A 24,883-nucleotide genomic window follows, 5' to 3' on the forward strand; every position below is an offset into this window, starting at 1 on the left:
AAGATTGCATTTGTTGAGTATTCCATCCAAAGGCATTTTGGGCAGAGTTCAGCCTAAAGTTCCATGCCTTGCTACTGAAAGTGAGGGAAGTGTATATTAATAAAGCCTTTTGCGCACGACAATTCTGTAAGAAAAGTGAGGATGCAGACTCTAGAAGGAATGTAGGCAGGTGTATTGGCTGCCGGGGAATTATGTATATGATAGGGACACATTCAATAAATTGATTCAGAAATTGACTTAACTGTATAGACAATAAAGGGTTGAAAGGATGGTCATAAAGTAACTTTTTAGGCAAAAGTAAGTGTCTTTTTTCTTGTAGTGGGATGAAATCTGTCCAGACAGCTGTAGGTTTTGTCTGATGAGCAAAGCATGCAAATGTATGTTTAGACGGAATCATTTTGATACCAATGATTTGAAGTTTGGCAGGAAATCAGTCTATGAATTCTTTAAATGTTTCCTGTGGATGGGGCCTCTACTCGGAAGGGCAATTGTCGGCTTACTTAGTATGTTGCATTAGTCGGTATAGTTTTCCATTTATGTTTGTTTGGTGCATGTGGGAGGGATAAAAACACACATAAGCTGATAGAAAATTTAGCAAGCTTCATATAACTTAATACCATGGGCATAAACAATCTCAGAGGTGTCCTGGGGTGGTAGGATGTACATTATGTCACATTATGACAACTAGGGAATTTTGCCTTCTTAAAACTTATGTGATCAACTCTCTACGTTTTTCACAGTCAAATCAATATTATTTGAGATACTAATAAGGTTAACAAAAGAGCCTGCTGCGTGTTATTTTGTTCATGGTCCCACTTCAATATGAAAATTTTCGTAGTTTGTTCAGGTCCCGTGAGATAATTTAGTGAAACAGCTCATTGAGACCAGCTCAGACTCCCGATGGATCCATGCTAGCTAAAGATGACTAATTGAACCTGTATTGTCATAGGATCCTAAAACATTGATTTGATAAACGTATATTGAGGTAGGTCAAGTTCCTCTGTTCTGGAAAACGTATATTGAGGTAGGTCAAGTTCCTCTGTTCTGGAAACAAGTTACTGCCATCCATTATTGAAGAACAATTATGCTAACCCCAATGAAGCCACCAACCTTTGCCTGATCACAATTGTAGCATATGCTATGGATTAGCCAACAGTTATCCACTGACCTCGAATATAAAAACTTTCTTGATTAAGCACATTTGATGGAATCTCCTCCGAGATCTATATTTGTCCACAGACCAGAATAAGGCTGCCTTTCTCCTTCATCTGAACCTTTCTTCAGTCTTTGACACTGTCTCCCACTAAATACTACTTCAAAGATTGTCAGAGTTGAATTGAGGGCAGTGTCCTGTGCTGGTTCAGCTCTTTTCTGCAGGACAGATCACAATCAGCCTGGTTGGTGATCTTAGGATCTCTCAAAAAAACTGTGCCTTGGAGTCTCTCAGGGGTCATCCATTAGCCCCAAATATTTATTATTTATTTGAAGCCTCTTTCTGCTTTTATACTTTCATCAGGTTTTACCGGCTGTTGTTATGCCAACAACACTCTACTTTTGATCAAGCTGGAGGAGGACATTGATCTTTTACACGTACATTTGCAGAGCTCCTTACCAGCAATTGCTAATTGGATGATACAAATTGAGTTCCAGTTCAAGGCAGCTAAGAGTGATGCCATAATTGTGGGTGAGACTTGAACAGCTGGACCTAGGACTGTTGGTCTTGTGATTTGGAACCCATTCCTACATGTTCAGGTACAGTGAACAGGACAGGGGTTATTCTCTATTCCAAATTTAGGGGTCAATTAGGATGGCGGACAATCCTGTCGGAGAACGGGACCGTCCGCCACAGGGGCAGATGTCCCGTGCCTCGAATTAGGATGCACCCGCCACAGTGGCGGGTGCATCTCGCATTTTTTACCGCCCGCCGCAATGCAAAAAATGCATGTTGTGCATATCAAAGCACAACATGACAGGCACTGCGCGGTGCACCCCCCATCCCCCCTTCACCCTGGTGGCCCGCAACGGGCCCCCAAAGCAAGGACCGTATGCCTTTTCGTGGCGGCATTGCCGCCACGGAAAGGCATTCCCCTCAGCCCATCCTAATATGGCTGGCGGTGTTTGATAGACACCGCCACCATATTAGACCTTTTCCGCCAGGCTAGGCTAGGCGACCACGGCGGAAAAGCGGCGGACGGTCTTCCCGTCTGCCATGGTCCCGTCCGCCATTATAATATGGCGGGGGGGAAATAGGTGGCGGACGGGCAAGGATGGCGGACGGATCGCCACCGCCAGCATGGCGGTGGCGATCCGTCCGCCATCATAATTGACCTCTAAGTGTGGCTTCCCAGATTACTAAGGTCTCAGCATCCTGTTTTGGAATCTTAAAGAATTTGGAAAATATTTTTAACTCTCCTGTCCACTGACTGTGAGATAATAGTGGTACAGTCAGCAGTCATGTCATGCTGAGATTAGGTTATGGGAATGCTTTGTATGTATTGCTTCCCAAACACCTGCTAGCCAAGCTTCAGAGGGTACAAAATATGGTGGCCAGGCTGACTTTAGGCATCAAAAGACAGGACTCAGTAAATCGAGCTTCCTAGGCTACATTAGCTGAGCTCCCTTGCCATAAAGGGGTGTTGCCTTTGTCTGGTGCATCGTGTTCTTTCGGCTACAGGACCATTTTCGTTTTACAAAAATACATGTAAACATAATTCCCATCCCATTATGGGAAGTCTAGGACACATTTGATTCTAGAAGTTCTTAAAACGTGAAATACTCACGCTGGTAACAAGGTCTATTCTGTTTGTACAGCGAAACTCTGAAATTACTTCTTCTACAAATTAAGCCGAAGTCTCTCATGTTAAATTCTGTAAACCTTTAAAGACCTGGTTATTTGAGCTATCTTTATACTACCTTGCATGGACGGGATTAATTTTAGGTAGATCCTGTGATTATAGCTTCTTCTTTGTCTCCCTGACTGAGGTTTTCTGAGTTCTTGGTTTCTTTTCCAGTGTTCTTTGCTTTTTTCTGTGTTTCTTGTTCGTTTCCTGTGTTACACCACTGACATGATTCCCTTCGGGATGCTGCTTGCACTTAATACATTTTTATTCAATTTTTTTTTTCATTCCATTAGACAGAAATTATGCCATTAAACTTTTATCGCTATACTCATGAGCTTTGATCCCTAATAGTTCTGAAAATGAATCTCATTCTGACCACACTGTATTGGACAGACTAAGGGGCATATTATCAAGAACGCTGTTAAAATTATCGCCGCTTTTGAGGCAGGAAACTGCAGCTAAAGCGGCAATAATGGGCTTGATAATATGCCCGTGTGAATTCCCTTAGAAGCCCGGGTTCTGGTGAGAACATGGGCTTCTATGGGAATTCACAAGGGCATATTATCAAGCCCATTATCACAGCTTTAGTGGCAGTTTCCTGCAGCTAAAGCAGCGATAATTTTAACGCAGTTCTTGATACTATGGCCCTAAGTTTAACTGGAAGAAAGTCCACATTTCAATTCATGAGGTCCTCCCACGGGGCTTGGTTTGGGCGCCGATGGCAGAGGTGGCGTGAGCAGCTAGCTCCGTGCCTGATCCCGCCGATTATCCTGAAAACTGCCTGGGCTGCGGCTGTAATTGCCGGAACAGACCTCGGAATGATTGCGGGGGCCTTCCCGCCCACCAAGGTGTTATCAGGTGACTCCGGGTGCCCCTGAATCGAAGTTTGTTCCCGGAGGTGCTGAAGGAGGAGCGGCAATAAAATGGCGGCCGGACTCGCCCGGGGGATCTAGACTGGGACGCCCTACTCGCCGTGTGTAGGGGCTAACACCTGAGGCAAGATTGCGGAGGGGGCGCAGCAAGCAGGCTGCTGTTCTGCATCACCGTCTGACATTATTGCGGGCAGCGGCCGTTCGCGGATCGGCGAAGGAGATGGGACGAGGAGGTGCTGGGAACTTTAAAATGGCGCACGGATTGTTAGCTGCCTTTGTCCCACGGCACCTGAATTAGTACCGGCGCAGCGACTATAGCGGCCTAGAGGTGAGGCACCGTTCAGGCCACGGACGGTGCCCTGAGCAAGCGGAAGCGCTGGTGCTGGTTCGCGAGACGGGGTGACACTGAGATGCCGAAGGGGCTGCAAAGGCGACGTATGCCAGCGGAGGACCTGGCTGGGAGACTTGGTGGCCAGGAGAGTATCGAGCAGCAGAGCAGGCAGCGGAGCTCCAGTGCCGGACTAATAGCCGTGTGGAGGACAGCGGACCCTTCCTGGAACCACCGGTGAGTGAAGTGGTGCGGGCCTGGTCCTGGCGCTGCGGAGGTGGGGGCGGGAGCAGGCTCGTAGCGCCGAGCAGCCGGGGGTCGCGGAGGATTGAACAGGGAGCCACGTGGTGAGAGTGCCTGGGATACCACATGGGAGCGGGCAGCGGTGGACTGCGGGGTGCACCCTCCAATGTGTACTGACAGCTGTTAAGACAGGAGAGAGGGGAGCAGCCAGTGACTAGCTGGGATTTGACGTACTACTGTCCCGAGGGCGAAGATGGGAGCCCGGATCAGTGGGATTCCCTAAGTGCCGGCACGGAGGTCTGGAGTCCTTCGCGGGATTATCGGAAGTATTGCCCAAGGAGGGGAGTAGCAGCTGGTGTGGACCGTGATTGTGGGAAGAGCACTGGGACCTAGGTGACCACTACGGAGAGCGGCTGGGAGCCGGAGGTTAGAGACACGTTGCTGGGGGTTAAGGATTGAAGCGAGAAGATAGACGGTGATCTGCGTTGTGTGTGCGAACAGTGAAGGGCTTCGGGCCTGTGGAGCGATAAGCCATGTGCTCTGAGGGCCCAATTGGTTGCGCACGCCACGACCCTGACATTAGTCCATGTGGTTGTTGGCGGAGCTGCTGTTGCGCAGGACGGGGTCGGTTGGCGAGGAAAGGGGCCATTTACTCAAATATGATGAAACCAAAAGGTAGAAAAGACGACGCCGTGGACCTCGAAGGAGCCCATGGGGAAGGTGATGACGTCGAGAGCACTCTCTCTGAGCAGAGGCTGAACAAACGCCTGGATCAAATCCTAGAAGCCATAACGGCGACTAAGGAATCCCTCCATCAGGACATAACTCAGGTCGCGACGGGGCTGGGACTCCTGAGGGCGGACCTTTCGAAGCTAACGGATAGGGTCAAAGAAACTGAATCGGTCATTCAAGACCTAAAACCAGCGGTGGTAATGGTGGAACGCAAATTGGAAGATGCACTGAGGCGCTTGGAAACACTAGAGAAGAAGGCTGAAGATTCTGAAAGTCGTAATCGACGTAACAACGTGCGGGTAGTAGGCCTGCCGGAAAAAATAGAGGGAACAGACATGATTGCTTATCTGGAGAACTGGTTCAGGACTACTGTTGCCCCGGAGGGCCTCTCCGCCTTCTTCACACTTGAAAGGGCGCATAGGGTCCCAGCCAAACCACCCTCGCCGGGCTGCCCTCCCCGTCCCGTGTTGGCCAGAGTCCTTCACTATAAAGATAGGGACCTGCTGATTCAAAATGCACGCTCAACGGGGCCTTTCCAGGTGGACAATAGCACGGTAACGATCTTCCCGGATTACACTCAGGAAATACAAAGGTGTAGGGCCTCGTACTTGTCTGTTAAAAAGGAGCTTAGGGCATCCAATATTCACTGCTATTCCCAGCCAAACTGAGGGTGATACTGGACGGTTTGACGCAGTTTTTCCTGACACCTGAGGACGCTCGGTCCTGGCTCGAAACATACAGGGCAGGCACGGATCGTAGGGGTAAGGGAGAAGGAGGACAGCCCAAACCACTGCGGATGCGCCAATCACAGCGTATCCGCAAAAAACCCAGAATGCAACAGCCCTTGCAGCGCACACAGATGGCCGCTGATAAACAGGGGGCTCTGGCAGCAACGGCGGCGATAACAGGTTCGCAGCAGGAAGACTTGACTAAAGGGACGGAATCCGATGAGCACAGGAGACGCTCTGGCACAGAGCTGTCGGATGATGACAGCACCAAGGGCCCGGAGGTGACACCCAGATCGGCTGATGATTTGTTGGTTGCATCACTCTTCGCGGGACTCATTGCTGGAGGACTGGGCATGGTGGTGCCGGAGGGCCTGGTAACGACTGTAAATGTTATAGCTGTGCCATCTTATTGCAGGACATTAGGGGCTGGGGGCTGGGGCAAGGGCTGCCACCTGTCGGGCCGGACCACCCACCCATTGCCTTTAAGGCAGCCTGTAGTGGCTGCTGCAGGGTAGTGCTGTGTGATTTGTTAGGGTAGTTTGGATGGGGACTGATAATGTGTTATTGGGTCCTGTTCTGGGGGGGAGGGTTATGGGTGTTTTTCTGGGTGTTCAGTGTTTGGGGTTCAGCGGTTCTGGTGTGGGCAGGCAAAATGTGAAGGAGGAGGCATGGTGGGACTGTTGCAATGGGGACATTACCTGAATTGAAATGTATTACATGGAACGTACGTGGATTACATACTATGTCAAGGCGTCACAAGGTGCATGCATATTTAGTAAGGAGGGGAATCCAGATAGCGTTGCTTCAAGAAACCCATCTTAACAAATAGGAGTGTATTGCGTTGCAGAAGCGCTGGCGAGGTCAGGTGTTTGGCACTGCTTACTCTGCATTTGCCAGGGGGGGTATTGGTGTGGGTGAGGGCGGGGATTCCGTTCCAGGCCACCAATAATGTTATAGATCCGGAGGGCAGGTATGTGGCGGTAGAGGGGAGATTATATGGAAGAGATGTGGTGTTATGCAGTGTCTATGCCCCGAATACAGATCAGCCCCGATTCTTTGACAAAATTTCAGGGAAATTGGCAAATTTTTTGGCTTGTCAGGTGATAGTGGGGGGAGATTTCAATTCGCTTACTGATGTACTACTAGATAGGTCGCACCCACCATTGGTTGATTCCCAGGTCCGCAAGATTGCGAAGAAGAGGGCGGAGTGGCAGAGCAGGTGGGGGTTAACTGACATATGGAGGGGGCACCACCCTGAGGATAGGGATTATTCCTTTTTTTCTGCGCTCCACGAGCTGCATGTTAGAATCGACACTATCTTATGTACCCAGTCACTAGCACCCTTGGCAACACACTCGAAGTACTTGGCTAGGACCATCTCGGATCATAATCCGCAGTTGGTATCCTTTCAATGGCAGTGCATAAGGGCGGTGGTCCCCACTTGGCGATTACGTCCAGACACTCTGGAAGACCAGGCCTTTAGTTCCGAAATCCAGGATGGCATTGAACGTTATTTTACTGCAAATAGGGAATCGGCATCCACTAGAGGAATGGAATGGAATGCATTTAAGGTGGTGGTGAGAGGGTTGTGTATAAGTAAACATTCAGGAGAAAGGAAAGTGGTATTAGCTGATGTTAAAAAGCAGAGGAGGCGCTGCGGGAAATAGAGAAGCAGAGACCAGAACAGAGGGAACTACAAGAACGGCTTTTGGCGGCTAAGGAGCTAGTGGCAACTGAAACAAAAAGATTGCGCAGTTACGATTATACACAGTATATGGTGAAGGTACATGCTGAAGGAGACAAGGTGTGCACGCTTCTAGCGAGAATGGCGAACCCGAGGTCGGGAGGGTGCCCGGTTCTAAGTGTACGAACGGAGTCGGGGAACATGGTCTACTCTCAATCTGCGATCCTTTCACGCTTCCTGCGATGCTACACGACACTTTACCAAAGTCACCTGGAGGCGGACACGCTGGATATTGAGGGCTACCTGACAGTTCAGCTCCCGCAGTTAGAGGAGGAGGATGGTGAGACTCTGGGTCAGGCTATCACAATAGCTGAAATTAGGGGAGCAATCCAGCGGATGGCCAGGAACAAGACCCCGAGTGTGGATGGACTCCCCATAGAATTTTATGTGAAATACATAGATATCCTAGCGCCCCATTTGCAGGAGGTATATAATGAGGCGATGGAGCTGGGCCACCTGCCAGAGTCCATGAGGGAGGCGGTGGTCATCCCCTTCTTGAAATTTGGGAAGGAAGGTAGTGATGTGACCTCCTATAGACCGCTGTCTATGCTGACGGTGGACTATAAAATACTGAGTCACATATTGGCCACAAGACTGCTGCCCCACATGACTGCTTTGGTTCACGAAGATCAGGCAGGGTTTATACCTACTAGGAACACCTCGGTCAATATCCGCCGCCTTATAAGAGTATTAGGGAGCGACCTGGATGTGGATATGATGCCAGCTGTGCTGTCCGTAGATATAGAAAAGGCGTTTGACAGCCTAGAATGGGAGTACCTCGATAGGGTGCTGGAGAAATTTGGCTTTGGCGAGCAATTTAGACGTTGGACGAAGGTCTTGTATTCCTTAGCTACTGCTAGGGTGCGACTAGGCTCAGTCGTATCGTCAGAATATCCGGTGCGAAGGGGTACGAGACATGGGTGTTCACTTTCTCCCCTGCTGTTCGCCCTAGCAATTGAGCCTTTGGCGGTCTACGCCAGGACGGGGATAGCGTATGGTGGTCTGGTATGTGGTGAAATTCCGTACTACATTTCATTATATGCTGATGATTTGCTGTTGTTCTTAGAAGATGCGACGGTTGCATTGGGAGGGGCGGTGAGCATGTTATCGGACTTTGGGAAGTTCTCGGGCCTTAGAGTGAATTGGACTAAAACATGTATTTTCCCTTTGAGGGCGGATATGCCCCAGCCGCAACTGGCCGCTAATCTAATATGGGAACGATCATGCTTCACCTACCTGGGAGTTCGGATCTACCACGGGGCTGACGATATGTTGAAGGGAACATAGGACGCTGCATAAGAGCTCTGAGGGGCTGTATGGCGTTTTGGGCAACTCTGCCCCTTTCGGTGGTGGGGAGAGTTGCGCTTCTCAAGATGGTAGCTTTGCCACGCATGCTCTACTATTTCCGTACGCTGCCGCTATGGGTGCCCCCACGGTTTTTTCGGGAATTGCGGACGCTCACCATTGATTTTTTTGGGGGACTGGGAGGCGATGAGTGGCACTGGATACGCTGTTGAGGCCGAAGTCGGAGGGGGACTAGCAGTTCCTAACTTCGAACTTTATTATTTGGCGGCGCAGCTGCAGATCCTTACACAGAATGTGGCACGGGAATTTAGGGGCCCGGACCAGACTCGTGGGTCGGGGATACAGAGGCATGTCCTCTCATATATTGTCATGCAGCAACAACTGGTGGTTCGGAACTTAACAGTAGAGGAGAGGACCCTGAGGATGTGCTGGAATAAAAGCCAAAAGAGGGCGGGAGTAGCACACCCATACGCACCCGAAATTCCTTTGGGCATGTTAACGGCATTGCCGCACGGAGGGGACTGGTCCCAGCTCCTGGAATGGGAGGAGATGGGGCTGCAAATGGTGGGCGACTTGTATGCTGATGGCGAGTTGTTGCCCTTTCAGGCGGTGCAGGACCAATTTGGCCTTCCTGACGGAAGTTTCCTCTTGACTTTGGAAAGAAGGGGACCCCTATATATCAAAAAATGGTATACTTGCTATACATAGGGAAACTAAAACGGTTTGGTAAAGGTCTATAGTCAAGTAGGAATGCACATTTATACACAACAAATTATTGTAATCACCATAAGAACCCAGTAAACAAACTGATTACCCACAAGTGCAATTCTATTAAATTGTATACTTTTATTTAGTCAAGTGAAATTCTATTTTCTATTATTTCAAAATTATACTTTATATACATATATCTCTGTTTTTTTCCCATTATCTGATTGAGTTTGTTTTAACAGTGATTTATAGGTCATAAATTTTGTACATTAAAACTATTTACAAACAAGCATAACACATAGACCCAGACTAGTGATGTATGCAATACGGCAAGGTTATCCACGACGCGCGTTTCGGCCGGTTGGCCTTCCTCAGGTGGTCATGTATTGCACTACAAATATTAAAAACGATGTGGGTAAGAGCGAGACAGTGATACATACTATATACATGTGAATATAAATCAGACAGACTTTGTGTACAATTTATACAAACATATTCCCCATTTTCCCCAGTCGCTGATTTGTTTACATATCATATCAAGAGAGACACATATGCGAGACAGTTGCCTATGTACATAACAGATGTAACTTTGTATCCATTTGTTCAGTTGAGAGCTATTCTTTCGTTATGGTTTCCATCCTACTATTACAAAAGCACGAAATTATTCCTTGTATACACATTCCATGACCTCCTTGGGTATTTTAGTGTATACCAATGCGATTTTATATTGGGAATAAACCCTATTATCCACTTGGATTCTGAATGATTGAATATTCTCAGGATAACATCCACCATATCAATTGGTATATATATATATATATATATATATATATATATATATATATATATATATATATATATATATATATATATATATATACTTACAGGCGATGTGATGTATAACCCAGTCTGCTGGCAGAGTTTTCAAGTGGGTGTCACCAATCATTACTTGCGGACAGATAGATAGCTATAAGGGAGAATAACCATGGTGTATAGTTTACCACTTATAATATTTGTGTATAATTAAAGTTGCATGTTGCTATAAAAGAGAGCAGTATTGTTTAAAAACAGCCTATGTACGCATAATAAAGTAAAGTGTAACATTGTCTACAGGATATTCATGATTACTTCTACACAGGGCTGCTCATTTCTCCCGTGCAGATACCATTACTTTCCAGTTGGCTATATACTGATATTTGCAACGTAGATATGACGGACTTCTAGAAGTGACGAAAATTACTTTCTAGTCCTATAACATACAAGCTAATAAGTCATTCATACCCTATGATGGTCGGGGTCACTTCTAGTAAATTAAGCTAAATAAAGCATTCTGTTATTTACCTTAAAGTTGCAGTGATCATATATTTAAGAAGCTGCTATGTAGCTATGTAGCGGTTGATAGGATGTATTTCTGTGGGGATAGTCAGAAGACATCATCAGTGATTTATTATGAAAAGTCATTGTTGTGCCAATTATAGCCCATATAATATAGAAAGCCAGGTATGTATAATTACCCGAGCGTTCAAAAGTGTAAGTGCCAAAATATAAATTTCCCGGACCTTTGTTTTTTCTCTATGTTCTGAGGGAATATATAATAAAGCAAAGGTGTGTTTAATTATTGTTATGGTATTCCCAAAATAACCACTTATACATAAAGTCACGGCAGCGCTCTTACCATAAAAAAAATGAGGATATATTTCTGTGAGGGAAATTTTAAAGGACAACGTCAATCGTATGCTATGGAAGACAAATAAATGCCAGGTTATGTCTATGCGATATTCAAGGCAATATACATAGAATCACGGCAGCGCTCTTACCGTAAAATGTTAAGGTGTATTTCTGTGGGGGAAATTTAAAAGACAACATAAATCGTATGCTGGGGAGAAGCAAAGTGATGCCACGTTGCACCTTTAGCAATATAATTACCTAAGTGTTCGAAGCTGTGAGCGTGGAGAGTCAGGTTTCACGAGACTTTGTTGCTTCTCTATGTTCTAAAAGTATATAATGGAACGAGGGTATTTTTAGTTATAATTTAAACATTCTCAACATACCCAATACTTATTGGGTTTGCACCATCTCTCTTACCTTGAAATTTGACGATGTAAGTGAGCTATGACTTCATTTTCGTGAAGGCATGGCGACGTTTCCGATTTAAACCATGATCTCTTGACTTGGTAAGAGTATTCTGCATCATTTAGAAACTCTGTCCATCACCATCCCCCTTTTCCAAAATCGGTTTTATCCACACTATGTGTGGGAGGGTATGCTCAGACGTGAGTCCCTTGCTCATTGCACCATCAGGATTCAAGCAAGCCGGGCCGAAGAAGGCTGTGATGCCAGAAACCGGTCCCCGGAAGCTTGTTTCCTTCCCAGTATAAGAATTGGCTTGGTAGTTTGGTTTGCCCTGTTCCCATCATGCACTGGGACAGGAACAGACTAATTTGCATTTAGCCAGGTTCTGAGCTGGGATGGTGCATTGAGCTAAAAAACGGTGATGGATTAAAACCATGATCTCTTGACTTGGTAAGAGTATTCTGCATCATTCAGAAACTCTGTCCATCACCACCCCCCTTTTCCAAAATCGGTTTTATCCACACTATGTGTGGGAGGGTATGCTCAGACGTGAGTCCCTTGCTCATTGCACCATCAGGATTCAAGCAAGCCGGGCCGAAGAAGGCTGTGATGCCAGAAACCGGTCCCCGGAAGCTTGTTTCCTTCCCAGTATAAGAATTGGCTTGGTAGTTTGGTTTGCCCTGTTCCCATCATGCACTGGGACAGGAACAGACTAATTTGCATTTAGCCAGGTTCTGAGCTGGGATGGTGCATTGAGCTAAAAAACGGTGATGGATTAAAACCATGATCTCTTGACTTGGTAAGAGTATTCTGCATCATTCAGAAACTCTGTCCATCACCACCCCCCTTTTCCAAAATCGGTTTTATCCACACTATGTGTGGGAGGGTATGCTCAGACGTGAGTCCCTTGCTCATTGCACCATCAGGATTCAAGCAAGCCGGGCCAAAGAAGGCTGTGATGCCAGAAACCGGTCCCCGGAAGCTTGTTTCCTTCCCAGTATAAGAATTGGCTTGGTAGTTTGGTTTGCCCTGTTCCCATCATGCACTGGGACAGGAACAGACTAATTTGCATTTAGCCAGGTTCTGAGCTGGGATGGTACATTGAGCTAAAAAACGGTGATGGATTAAAACCATGATCTCTTGACTTGGTAAGAGTATTCTGCATCATTCAGAAACTCTGTCCATCACCACCCCCCTTTTCCAAAATCGGTTTTATCCACACTATGTGTGGGAGGGTATGCTCAGACGTGAGTCCCTTGCTCATTGCACCATCAGGATTCAAGCAAGCCGGGCCGAAGAAGGCTGTGATGCCAGAAACCGGTCCCCGGAAGCTTGTTTCCTTCCCAGTATAAGAATTGGCTTGGTAGTTTGGTTTGCCCTGTTCCCATCATGCACTGGGACAGGAACAGACTAATTTGCATTTAGCCAGGTTCTGAGCTGGGATGGTGCATTGAGCTAAAAAACGGTGATGGATTAAAACCATGATCTCTTGACTTGGTAAGAGTATTCTGCATCATTCAGAAACTCTGTCCATCACCACCCCCCTTTTCCAAAATCGGTTTTATCCACACTATGTGTGGGAGGGTATGCTCAGACGTGAGTCCCTTGCTCATTGCACCATCAGGATTCAAGCAAGCCGGGCCGAAGAAGGCTGTGATGCCAGAAACCGGTCCCCGGAAGCTTGTTTCCTTCCCAGTATAAGAATTGGCTTGGTAGTTTGGTTTGCCCTGTTCCCATCATGCACTGGGACAGGAACAGACTAATTTGCATTTAGCCAGGTTCTGAGCTGGGATGGTGCATTGAGCTAAAAAACGGTGATGGATTAAAACCATGATCTCTTGACTTGGTAAGAGTATTCTGCATCATTCAGAAACTCTGTCCATCACCACCCCCCTTTTCCAAAATCGGTTTTATCCACACTATGTGTGGGAGGGTATGCTCAGACGTGAGTCCCTTGCTCATTGCACCATCAGGATTCAAGCAAGCCGGGCCGAAGAAGGCTGTGATGCCAGAAACCGGTCCCCGGAAGCTTGTTTCCTTCCCAGTATAAGAATTGGCTTGGTAGTTTGGTTTGCCCTGTTCCCATCATGCACTGGGACAGGAACAGACTAATTTGCATTTAGCCAGGTTCTGAGCTGGGATGGTGCATTGAGCTAAAAAACGGTGATGGATTAAAACCATGATCTCTTGACTTGGTAAGAGTATTCTGCATCATTCAGAAACTCTGTCCATCACCACCCCCCTTTTCCAAAATCGGTTTTATCCACACTATGTGTGGGAGGGTATGCTCAGACGTGAGTCCCTTGCTCATTGCACCATCAGGATTCAAGCAAGCCGGGCCGAAGAAGGCTGTGATGCCAGAAACCGGTCCCCGGAAGCTTGTTTCCTTCCCAGTATAAGAATTGGCTTGGTAGTTTGGTTTGCCCTGTTCCCATCATGCACTGGGACAGGAACAGACTAATTTGCATTTAGCCAGGTTCTGAGCTGGGATGGTGCATTGAGCTAAAAAACGGTGATGGATTAAAACCATGATCTCTTGACTTGGTAAGAGTATTCTGCATCATTCAGAAACTCTGTCCATCACCACCCCCCTTTTCCAAAATCGGTTTTATCCACACTATGTGTGGGAGGGTATGCTCAGACGTGAGTCCCTTGCTCATTGCACCATCAGGATTCAAGCAAGCCGGGCCGAAGAAGGCTGTGATGCCAGAAACCGGTCCCCGGAAGCTTGTTTCCTTCCCAGTATAAGAATTGGCTTGGTAGTTTGGTTTGCCCTGTTCCCATCATGCACTGGGACAGGAACAGACTAATTTGCATTTAGCCAGGTTCTGAGCTGGGATGGTGCATTGAGCTAAAAAACGGTGATGGATTAAAACCATGATCTCTTGACTTGGTAAGAGTATTCTGCATCATTCAGAAACTCTGTCCATCACCACCCCCCTTTTCCAAAATCGGTTTTATCCACACTATGTGTGGGAGGGTATGCTCAGACGTGAGTCCCTTGCTCATTGCACCATCAGGATTCAAGCAAGCCGGGCCGAAGAAGGCTGTGATGCCAGAAACCGGTCCCCGGAAGCTTGTTTCCTTCCCAGTATAAGAATTGGCTTGGTAGTTTGGTTTGCCCTGTTCCCATCATGCACTGGGACAGGAACAGACTAATTTGCATTTAGCCAGGTTCTGAGCTGGGATGGTGCATTGAGCTAAAAAACGGTGATGGATTAAAACCATGATCTCTTGACTTGGTAAGAGTATTCTGCATCATTCAGAAACTCTGTCCATCACCACCCCCCTTTTCCAAAATCGGTTTTATCCACACTATGTGTGGGAGGGTATGCTCAGACCTGAGTCCCTTGCTCATTGCACCATCAGGATTCAAGCAAGCCGGGCCGAAGAAGGCTGTGATGCCAGAAACCGGTCCCCGGAAGCTTGTTTCCTTCCCAGTATAAGAATTGGCTTGGTAGTTTGGTTTGCCCTGTTCCCATCATGCACTGGGACAGGAACAGACTAATTTGCATTTAGCCAGGTTCTGAGCTGGGATGGTGCATTGAGCTAAAAAACGGTGATGGATTAAAACCATGATCTCTTGACTTGGTAAGAGTATTCTGCATCATTCAGAAACTCTGTCCATCACCACCCCCCTTTTCCAAAATCGGTTTTATCCACACTATGTGTGGGAGGGTATGCTCAGACGTGAGTCCCTTGCTCATTGCACCATCAGGATTCAAGCAAGCCGGGCCGAAGAAGGCTGTGATGCCAGAAACTGGTCCCCGGAAGCTTGTTTCCTTCCCAGTATAAGAATTGGCTTGGTAGTTTGGTTTGCCCTGTTCCCATCATGCACTGGGACAGGAACAGACTAATTTGCATTTAGCCAGGTTCTGAGCTGGGATGGTGCATTGAGCTAAAAAACGGTGATGGATTAAAACCATGATCTCTTGACTTGGTAAGAGTATTCTGCATCATTCAGAAACTCTGTCCATCACCACCCCCCTTTTCCAAAATCGGTTTTATCCACACTATGTGTGGGAGGGTATGCTCAGACGTGAGTCCCTTGCTCATTGCACCATCAGGATTCAAGCAAGCCGGGCCGAAGAAGGCTGTGATGCCAGAAACCGGTCCCCGGAAGCTTGTTTCCTTCCCAGTATAAGAATTGGCTTGGTAGTTTGGTTTGCCCTGTTCCCATCATGCACTGGGACAGGAACAGACTAATTTGCATTTAGCCAGGTTCTGAGCTGGGATGGTGCATTGAGCTAAAAAACGGTGATGGATTAAAACCATGATCTCTTGACTTGGTAAGAGTATTCTGCATCATTCAGAAACTCTGTCCATCACCACCCCCCTTTTCCAAAATCGACGTTTCCGCAGGTGACAGCCCAGTGGATGTAACCGGTCTACAAACTTTAGGCGCCTTTTATGTGAGAACGATTGATTCGCGCTGTTCATGCGTGGCCATAGAGAGAGGACTTAATTTCAGAACGTAAACCCGAGGAAAAGTGTGTTTACATCCCGACATGTAGTGGCTATAGAAAGCAGACTACAGATATGACGACGATGCAACGATTTTGTCATAAAGAAAAGGGGGGGGGCTTAAGTCGCGACACTGAATGGTAAAATAGGGTTTGTATAACTGCCACGATGTCATGAGTATAGAAAACAGACTACGGCGATGCGCTAGATTTACTACTTAAGTGACAGCTGTATCTAGAAGTTTGGTGTATAACTAGCTACTATATGTGCATTAAAGAATGAGGTTATTTATAAAGGGAACCGCAATAGTACACATGTAATCATGGTGATATCAGAAAGTTCATCATTCAAAATATAAGCAGACATCTGTGACAAATTAATTTAGTTACTCATTCATTATGTACAGCAGGCATTGGTTTACCTAAATTCCATATCTATCAGAGGTGCAAGAGGCCATATATAACATTCACATGATTTCTGCTACTTTCTTGTGCACATCCACAGATGATATACATGTAACTATGTACTCAGTTTATCTATAATTTGCTTAACATAGTTCTTACAGTAGGCATTTTCATTCACAAATGAACAAAGCTCATTATATAATTGCCCGGTCCCATAATATTTCTGAGTTGAGACCGTTCTTTACAGTGTTAAGCATAAACATATGGTAAACTTCCCTCTTCTTCCGTACCTTATCACAGCAGAGCCCTGCTGTGGATATAATTTTTTCCAATATAAACCACCGAATGTCCTCAGGTGAATGGTACTTTTCTAAGAAATGGGTAACCAATGGTGCTGTGAGCTTTTTAGTACGTATCGCAGATCTATGCTCTGTTAGGCGGGTATTCATGGATCGGGATGTTTCTCCTACGTAAGCTTTTTTACATGGGCATAACAGGAGATATATCAAGTTCTTAGTTTTACAGTTACTAATGCCCTTGCTTGCTACAGTAATACCATTATGGGTTATAGAGTTACCTTCGATGCACATAGTACATGACTTGCACCCACCGCATTTAAAATTACCATGAATAGGTTGGGAGTCTGTGATGCTCCGTTGTAATGTTGGTTTTGGGGGAGGCATTCTCGACCGCACTATTATGTCCCTAATGTTTTTATTTTTTCTATAGGCAAACATAGGCTTTTGCAATTGGTCAGATTGTGTTCTGTTTATATTTAACAGGTACCAATAGGAGCTAATAATCTGCCGAATTTGTTCGTTGAGAACTGTGTGCCGTGTCACAAAGACCAAGTTGTTGTCAGCAGCTTTGGTGTTTCCTGATAGCAAATGTTGGCGGTCAAAAAACCGTGCCCGCTTGTATGCCTCACGGATTACTCGATGGGGATAACCTCGGTTTTTAAATTTGATTTTCATGTCTTCACTGCGGCGGTCATAATCTGTAATTTTGGTACAATTACGACGTAGTCGCAAAAATCGACCGAAAGGGATGGCATTTTTCTGTTTAAGAGGATGGTGACTGCTGTGATGCAAAATAGTGTTACGCGCTGTGGCCTTGATATACAAGTCAACATAGAGGGCGTTGTTTTCATGTTTTAGCATAATGTCTAAAAATTCGATTTCTATGTTACTATGATGTGACGTAAATAGCAGGTTGTCATCACAAAGGTTTAGCCATTGTACGAATGACACCCACTTGAAAACTCTGCCAGCAGACTGGGTTATACATCACATCGCCTGTAAGTATATATATATATATATATATATATATATATATATATATATATATATATATATATATATATATATACCAATTGATATGGTGGATGTTATCCTGAGAATATTCAATCATTCAGAATCCAAGTGGATAATAGGGTACATTCCCAATATAAAATCGCATTGGTATACACTAAAATACCCAAGGAGGTCATGGAATGTGTATACAAGGAATAATTTCGTGCTTTTGTAGTAGTAGGATGGAAACCATAACGAAAGAATAGCTCTCAACTGAACAAATGGATACAAAGTTACATCTGTTATGTACATAGGCAACTGTCTCGCATATGTGTCTCTCTTGATATGATATGTAAACAAATCAGCGACTGGGGAAAATGGGGAATATGTTTGTATAAATTGTACACAAAGTCTGTCTGATTTATATTCACATGTATATAGTATGTATCACTGTCTCGCTCTTACCCACATTGTTTTTAATATTTGTAGTGCAATACATGACCACCTGAGGAAGGCCAACCGGCCGAAACGCGCGTCGTGGATAACCTTGCCGTATTGCATACATCACTAGTCTGGGTCTATGTGTTATGCTTGTTTGTAAATAGTTTTAATGTACAAAATTTATGACCTATAAATCACTGTTAAAACAAACTCAATCAGATAATGGGAAAAAAACAGAGATATATGTATATAAAGTATAATTTTGAAATAATAGAAAATAGAATTTCACTTGACTAAATAAAAGTATACAATTTAATAGAATTGCACTTGTGGGTAATCAGTTTGTTTACTGGGTTCTTATGGTGATTACAATAATTTGTTGTGTATAAATGTGCATTCCTACTTGACTATAGACCTTTACCAAACTGTGGAAGTTTCCTCTTGCACATGGCTGTAACGACAGCGATGCGGAAACATTGGAAGACAGGGCAGTCAGAACCACGAACCACGATGGCATGCCAATATGTGGTAATGGCGGCGGGTACGTTCAAGGCAGTTACATGCCTACATTCCCGAATGTTACACGAAGGTCTGGAGCCCCTGACGGTTCTCAAACAGAAGTGGGAGACGAGTGTAGGGATGCCCATCCCGGACACAACATGGGGTCGTATCATGATGAGGACCTGGAAGGGGTGCAGAAATGCACGGTTCCAGCAAGTGCACTTTTATATAGTGCACAGGGCTTACCTCACTCCGGGAAAGATCCGGAAATATTTCCAAGTGCAGGACGCGGCGTGTCCTAGGTGCCTAACGCCTGATGCGGAACTAGACCACATGCTGTGGGATTGTCCGAAATTGGGGTCCTACTGATCTGAAGTGGGGGCGCTTCTTAATGAAGTTACTGATAGGCAAGTGGACTATGACATGGCGACTTGTTTATTACTCTGGTTTCCTCACACGAAAACAACCAAGATAACTAGTAAATTCATTGATCTAGGTCTCATTTTACCCCAGAAGGAGATAACCTGGCATTGGAAATTGAAGGAGGGTCCCTCTAGTAGACGGTGGGCGAACAAATTACATAAATGGGCCCGTAGTGAAGGCACGGTCAGACTTCGCCAAGCAGCCTGTACAGCTAATGACAAGAGTCTAGAGCTGGCGCGTGCGTGGGAAGAACTAGTGCGAACGCTAGGTGACAGTCTGGCACCAGCGGAGGAATAAGGAAGAAGGGTTTTGAGGGCAGTTCCATGTACAGCACGGAAGGATAAGTTGCGATCCTACAGGTTTTTTCCTTTTAGGAGTTGAGATACTGAACAAAGGCCCACACCAGCAGCGGTTTGGGGGGGAGGGTTTGGCTGGGGTAATCGGGGTTTCTACTGTTGATATAGTAAGGGTTGACCTTTAAGAGTTAAAGGTGTGGATCTTAGGGTGGTACAATCGGACAAGTGTCTCCCTCCTGAGGGGGTGATAAATAGAGTTGGTTCTAAAATGAGGATTACTCTAGGGAACTAGAGGGCTGGCACTAGACCGCTCTGTTACGCTGGTAGTACCTATCAGCAAACGCCATTTGAATTGTAGGACTGGTTATCTGATGGGGTTCGGGGATGGGGAGATAAGGAAAAGCAGATACTAGATAATCCTGCTGAGCAGTGATGACTGTTTCATTTATGATTCATCAAGTTTGACATTGACTTGCTGTCGCCGCCCGGCCTCCGGGATGTGGGCTGAGTGGCTGTGTTATGCTTGATTCATGATAACCACAGGACATTTCTGGGTGACGGGATAGCTGGAACCAATGATTGTATATTTTCTAACTCTGCAATAAAAATAAATAAATAAATAAATAAATAAATAAATAAATAAGGTCCTCCCACATGAGGGAAAACTCAAACTAAGCAGTCTTGTTACGTCTTGGCGTGATTACTGCATGGTAACTCTTCATATTTAAGATTGATGGCCGTAGCCAGGTCAGTAAGAGTGGGGGTGGGGCTGCGGGCTTCAGATTTTCCGACACTCACACTGGAATATCCTGTTAATCATTAGAGGGGAAGCAGCACATGAGGGGGCTTAAGGGCCAGTGGAAAAGGATAGGAGTGCGGATTGTGAGGGGCACTTAGAACACAGCATTTTGTAAAAGAACCATTGTTTAAGGCCATCAAAACAGAGACGGGAGTGCGTGTGTGCTTTTGATGAGCATGTAAAAATCCCAGGTGACATCAGATAGACATCTTACCAGACACGACTGAAAGCTCTTGTTCCCAATTATTTATTTAAAAATTACATTAGGGGGGTTTGACACCCCAAGCCCTCCCTGAAGCTATATCCCTGGTCATAGCACATACATCCCAATCAGTCACTGAAAGAACCTATGTACTTCCACCAGGGTTGGATTGGACACAAAATCGGTCCTGGCACCAAAATAAAAGTGTCCTCCAATAGTGAATGAGACAGCTAAAAAACAAAAGTGGCCCTTGTTTGCAAACTGGGCTAGTTCTGAACTTGTGAAGACACGCTGTATAAGTGATTTGCAAGGTATGGAAGACTGCATGGATTTAAGCTTGCTGCAGGCAATGTTTGTTTTAATAGCAGGGAAATCAACAGTATATAGCAGCCTGGAACACCATAAAACAGGCCCATAAAAAGCCAAAGACACCGGCCCACTCACTGACCTGTGAAGCCAGCCCATCAGTCACTGCCTGATTGCCCGATAGGCCAGTCCAACCCTGACTTCAAGGCATTATGCCTGTTTCCAAAGCGTGCTGCTCGGCCACCAGCGCACCTTCTCACTCGATCAGCATCTCCGTGTTCTCCCCACACACAGGTTCACATCTTCCCTGTAATCAAGCATAACTATGTGTCAACTTAGAATATCTCTCTGCAGAGCCCCTTGGTTCACGCCTGCAGTCTTCAAACTCTAAATGGGACATGAGCTGGGACAACACCAGCACAGGTTATCTCACAGTCTGCCTGGCCAAGACAGATGTGATGTCACCCAAGCATAGCCTCCAACCTCCCTCTCCTTGGAACCCCCATTAAATATTTCTTCCTTTACCTTATACCACTCCTTCCTATTCACTTCATCTTTGTTTTCGTTCCTCCTCCTATTATTAGTTTTTCTCACCATTCCTCTCCCTTTTCCCCACTAGTATCAGGTTCTCCTCCTCATCTCTCCTTTAGTTACTTGCTCACTTGGTTGTCCATCCACTTCACTCTCGTCAACACTTGCCCCCTTCTTTCAGCTATAGTTGTCTTTAGGTATTCTCCTCTCTTTCTCTGTCCCCTTCTCCATCCTTTCTGTGCCCCCTTTTCTTACTCTTTTTCATGTTTGCCTTTGTAAATTAAGAATGATCTAGAAAGTGTTTTTTTTCATGATTGTTATAGACTACTGGGATCATGGAAAATGAATAATAGCAATATTACATATGATATCATATAATAAACCTTGGAATGGCATTGTCTTTCACTTCATGCTAATCACTTCATGTACATTAAGCATTATAGCCCACGGTCGAGCGCAGTAATGACAAGGCCTAAGCCACAGGTGAGGGTCTATAGCAATGGGGATGACTTCTAACAACTATTATAGCAACAGGCAGAATGGCTATAGGACTATTAGAACATTTCACATAGTGGGGGTAGTATGTTATAAAATAAACTGGGAGAAACAGAACGATGATCATTGGAATGCCAGAGAAGTAGATATGTATAAGCTTGCTGGGTCCAAAGCCACCTCATCATCTTCAATGGAAATTAAACTAAGCAGTATTGTTACGTCTTGGCATGATTACTGCTGGGTATTTCCTCATTTTCAAGAATGCTGGCCATAGCCAGGGGCGTGGTTTTGTCAGTAAGAGTGGGAGTGGGGGTGCGGGCTTCAGATTTTCCGACACTCACGCTAGGATATCTTGTTAATCTTTATATGGGAAGCAACACATGAGGGTGGGGGGGCTTAAGGGCCAGTGTAAAAGGACAGGAGTGTGGATTGTGAGGGGCCCTTAGAACACAATATTTTGTTAAAAAAAACGATTGTTTAAGGCCCTCAAAACAGATGTGTTTGCGTGTGTTTTTGTCTGAGTGAGTATTTAAAAATCCCAGGTGACATCGGACAGACATCTTATCCCACACAACTGAAAGCTCTTGTACCCAACTATTTATTAAGTAATACATTAGGGGGTTTGACAACCCAAACCCTCCCGTCCCCGAAGCTACGTCCCTTGTCATAGCTTATACATCCCAATCAGTCACTGAAATAATCCATGTACTTCCAGTGGAAGTACATCGATTATTTTAGTGACTGATTGGACACAAAATCAGGCGGAGCTTGTGGCTTGGAGGCGGAGCTTCCGGCTCAGAGGTGGGGATTTAGCCGAGGCTGAAATCTCCACCTCTGGGCCGGAAGCTCCGCCTCCGGGCCGCAAACTCCGCCCCCACGCCGGAATTTACGGCCCGAGTGCGGACTTAAAGTTAGTAGTCTTAAATCTATTCTGTGAATACCGAAAGTAGTAAGTTCATTCTGTGAATCCCGAAAGTAGTAAGTTCACTCTGTGAATCCTGAAAGTAGTAAGTGCATTCTGTGAATACCAAAAAGTAGTAAGTTTAGGATTTAGTCTTAAGTTCATTCTGTGAATCAGGCCCTCAGTTGGTAGTAGCTCAGTTCATTATTGTTAATTTTTTGTTGTGTACATGATTCAACTTTATTATTTGTATTTCTGTGGATAGATGTTGCGTATATGAATATAGCCTGCATGACACTTAGCTAGATATGACAGCTGTCGGAAACTTTACCGCTGTTTTTGTATGCACGATAGCTGTGCACAAATGGATTCTATAAAGGATAATACTATTATACTTATTACTGTTAACATATCACCTGATACACCTTAGAGTCGAAAGATGCCGATGATCACATGTATACATGATGAAATGATTTCACAGCTGTACACAACTTACAAAACGTAATAAAGTTTGTGTTAAAAAAAAAATTAAAGACCAACCAACGTTGGAGCAGACAAATGCCTGCCTTTTCCACATCCATCCTGGGGTGTGCTGTAGGAAATGTCTGCATTAACAAGAGAGAACCACGCCTGTTCGTGTTTCCATATATCATGTGTGCATTCAATTTGATTTGTAAAATACATGTAAATGAACAGATACAAGGAGGGAGTCATGGGAGGTAGCACTGCACAAGCAGAGAGAGTTCTAAATGCTTTTTCCACGTGGAAATCTCAGCCACCCTTGTAACTTTTGGGGGACCTCACGTTCTTCTGCAGAAGCAGGTAAACACGAAACCATTATTCAACTGTAGTCGTTTCAGCTTCAACATTAAAAGTGAGACTATGAAAATATGATTTTTTTATGGCCACACCTGGCTCATGTTTTGTTCTACCCTTTGAAAGATCAAACAGGAATGAAAAAGGTAAATGTTGTTTGTATGTCCTAAGGAGTGGTCAGTAGTAGTTCGCTGTCTAGGGTCACACCCAGGAGCCCATCACCATTACAGGAGCACGGTTAGTATCCCACAGCGTTATCTCTCTTGCACCAAGCATTCCAGTTTTGTAGTTCCAGGCCCTCGGTTCGTGAAGTTGCTTACAGGGCCAAACGTTGTACAGGGGATGTCTCTACAATGTGTTTCTCAGTCAGTCCACCCCTGGAGAGTCTTCTCCTTGTAGTCCCCGTTAAATGTTTCTTCCCATACCTTATACCACTCCTTCCCATTCTCTCCATCTGTGTTTTCTTTCGTCCTCCTGTCATCAGTTTTCCACACCATTTCTCTCCCTTTCCCCCACTAGAATCAGGTTCTCCTCCTCATCTCTCCCTTAGTTACTTGCTCACTGGATTGTACATCCGCTTCACTTTCGTCATCATTTGCTCCCTTCCTTCAGCATTAGTTGTCTTTACTTCTTCCTCTCTTTCTTTGTTCCCTCCTCCAGTCCTTTCTGTGCCCCCGTTTCTAGCTTTTTGCCATGCGGGAAAGGAAAGCCTGCTGCACAGAACTTCACTGAAATGGGGCCAGTTTGTTGCTTTTTGTTAAATGTTGGAAGTACATTCGAGTTTTTTTGAGACATTGTGCTAAAACAACACCTCACCATTTTAGAGAACTATTGCCGGTGTACTCATGGATGAGAGAGTGACATGTCCTGGCCGAAATTTAAATCCTGAACTGAACCCCTTCTTGGCTGAGTAATCCTGAGTAGTTTTTGACATGCTGCCATTAATCATCCCAAAACAATAAGCCTAACTTGGTGTTTGGCCCAAAGCTGTCATGTTTTGGCACTAAAGTATACAGAAAGTGATGGATGTAATGCTTGAATTGATTTCACCCATTGGTAATCACTCAGTGCTTCATCTCAGTTCTTCGTTATTTTACACACTATGCCATATCATTTTGGACCAAGCCATATGCAATTCAGTCTTGACTCAGCTCCAGTGTAAACAGTTCTGCCCGAACTGCCAGGCCTGTTCCCCACTGAACGGGAATACAAGAAACCCACGACTGCTTTTGCCCTAGTAAGTGCTCATCAGCTGGGTACAGCTTGCTTCCAGTGACACAATGTGCATGGGACCCGAGACCGGGCATAGCCGTCCCAGTTAGGGTGACACATTAAAGTATACAAAAAAGTGATGGATGGAATGTTTGAATTAATCTCAGCCACTGATAATCACCCAGGCTGCATCACTTCCATCATTATTTTGTGCTCTAAGTCCCCTC

This window comes from Lissotriton helveticus, chromosome 3_1 (assembly GCF_964261635.1).
Source record: "Lissotriton helveticus chromosome 3_1, aLisHel1.1, whole genome shotgun sequence".
NCBI lineage: Eukaryota > Metazoa > Chordata > Amphibia > Caudata > Salamandridae > Lissotriton > Lissotriton helveticus.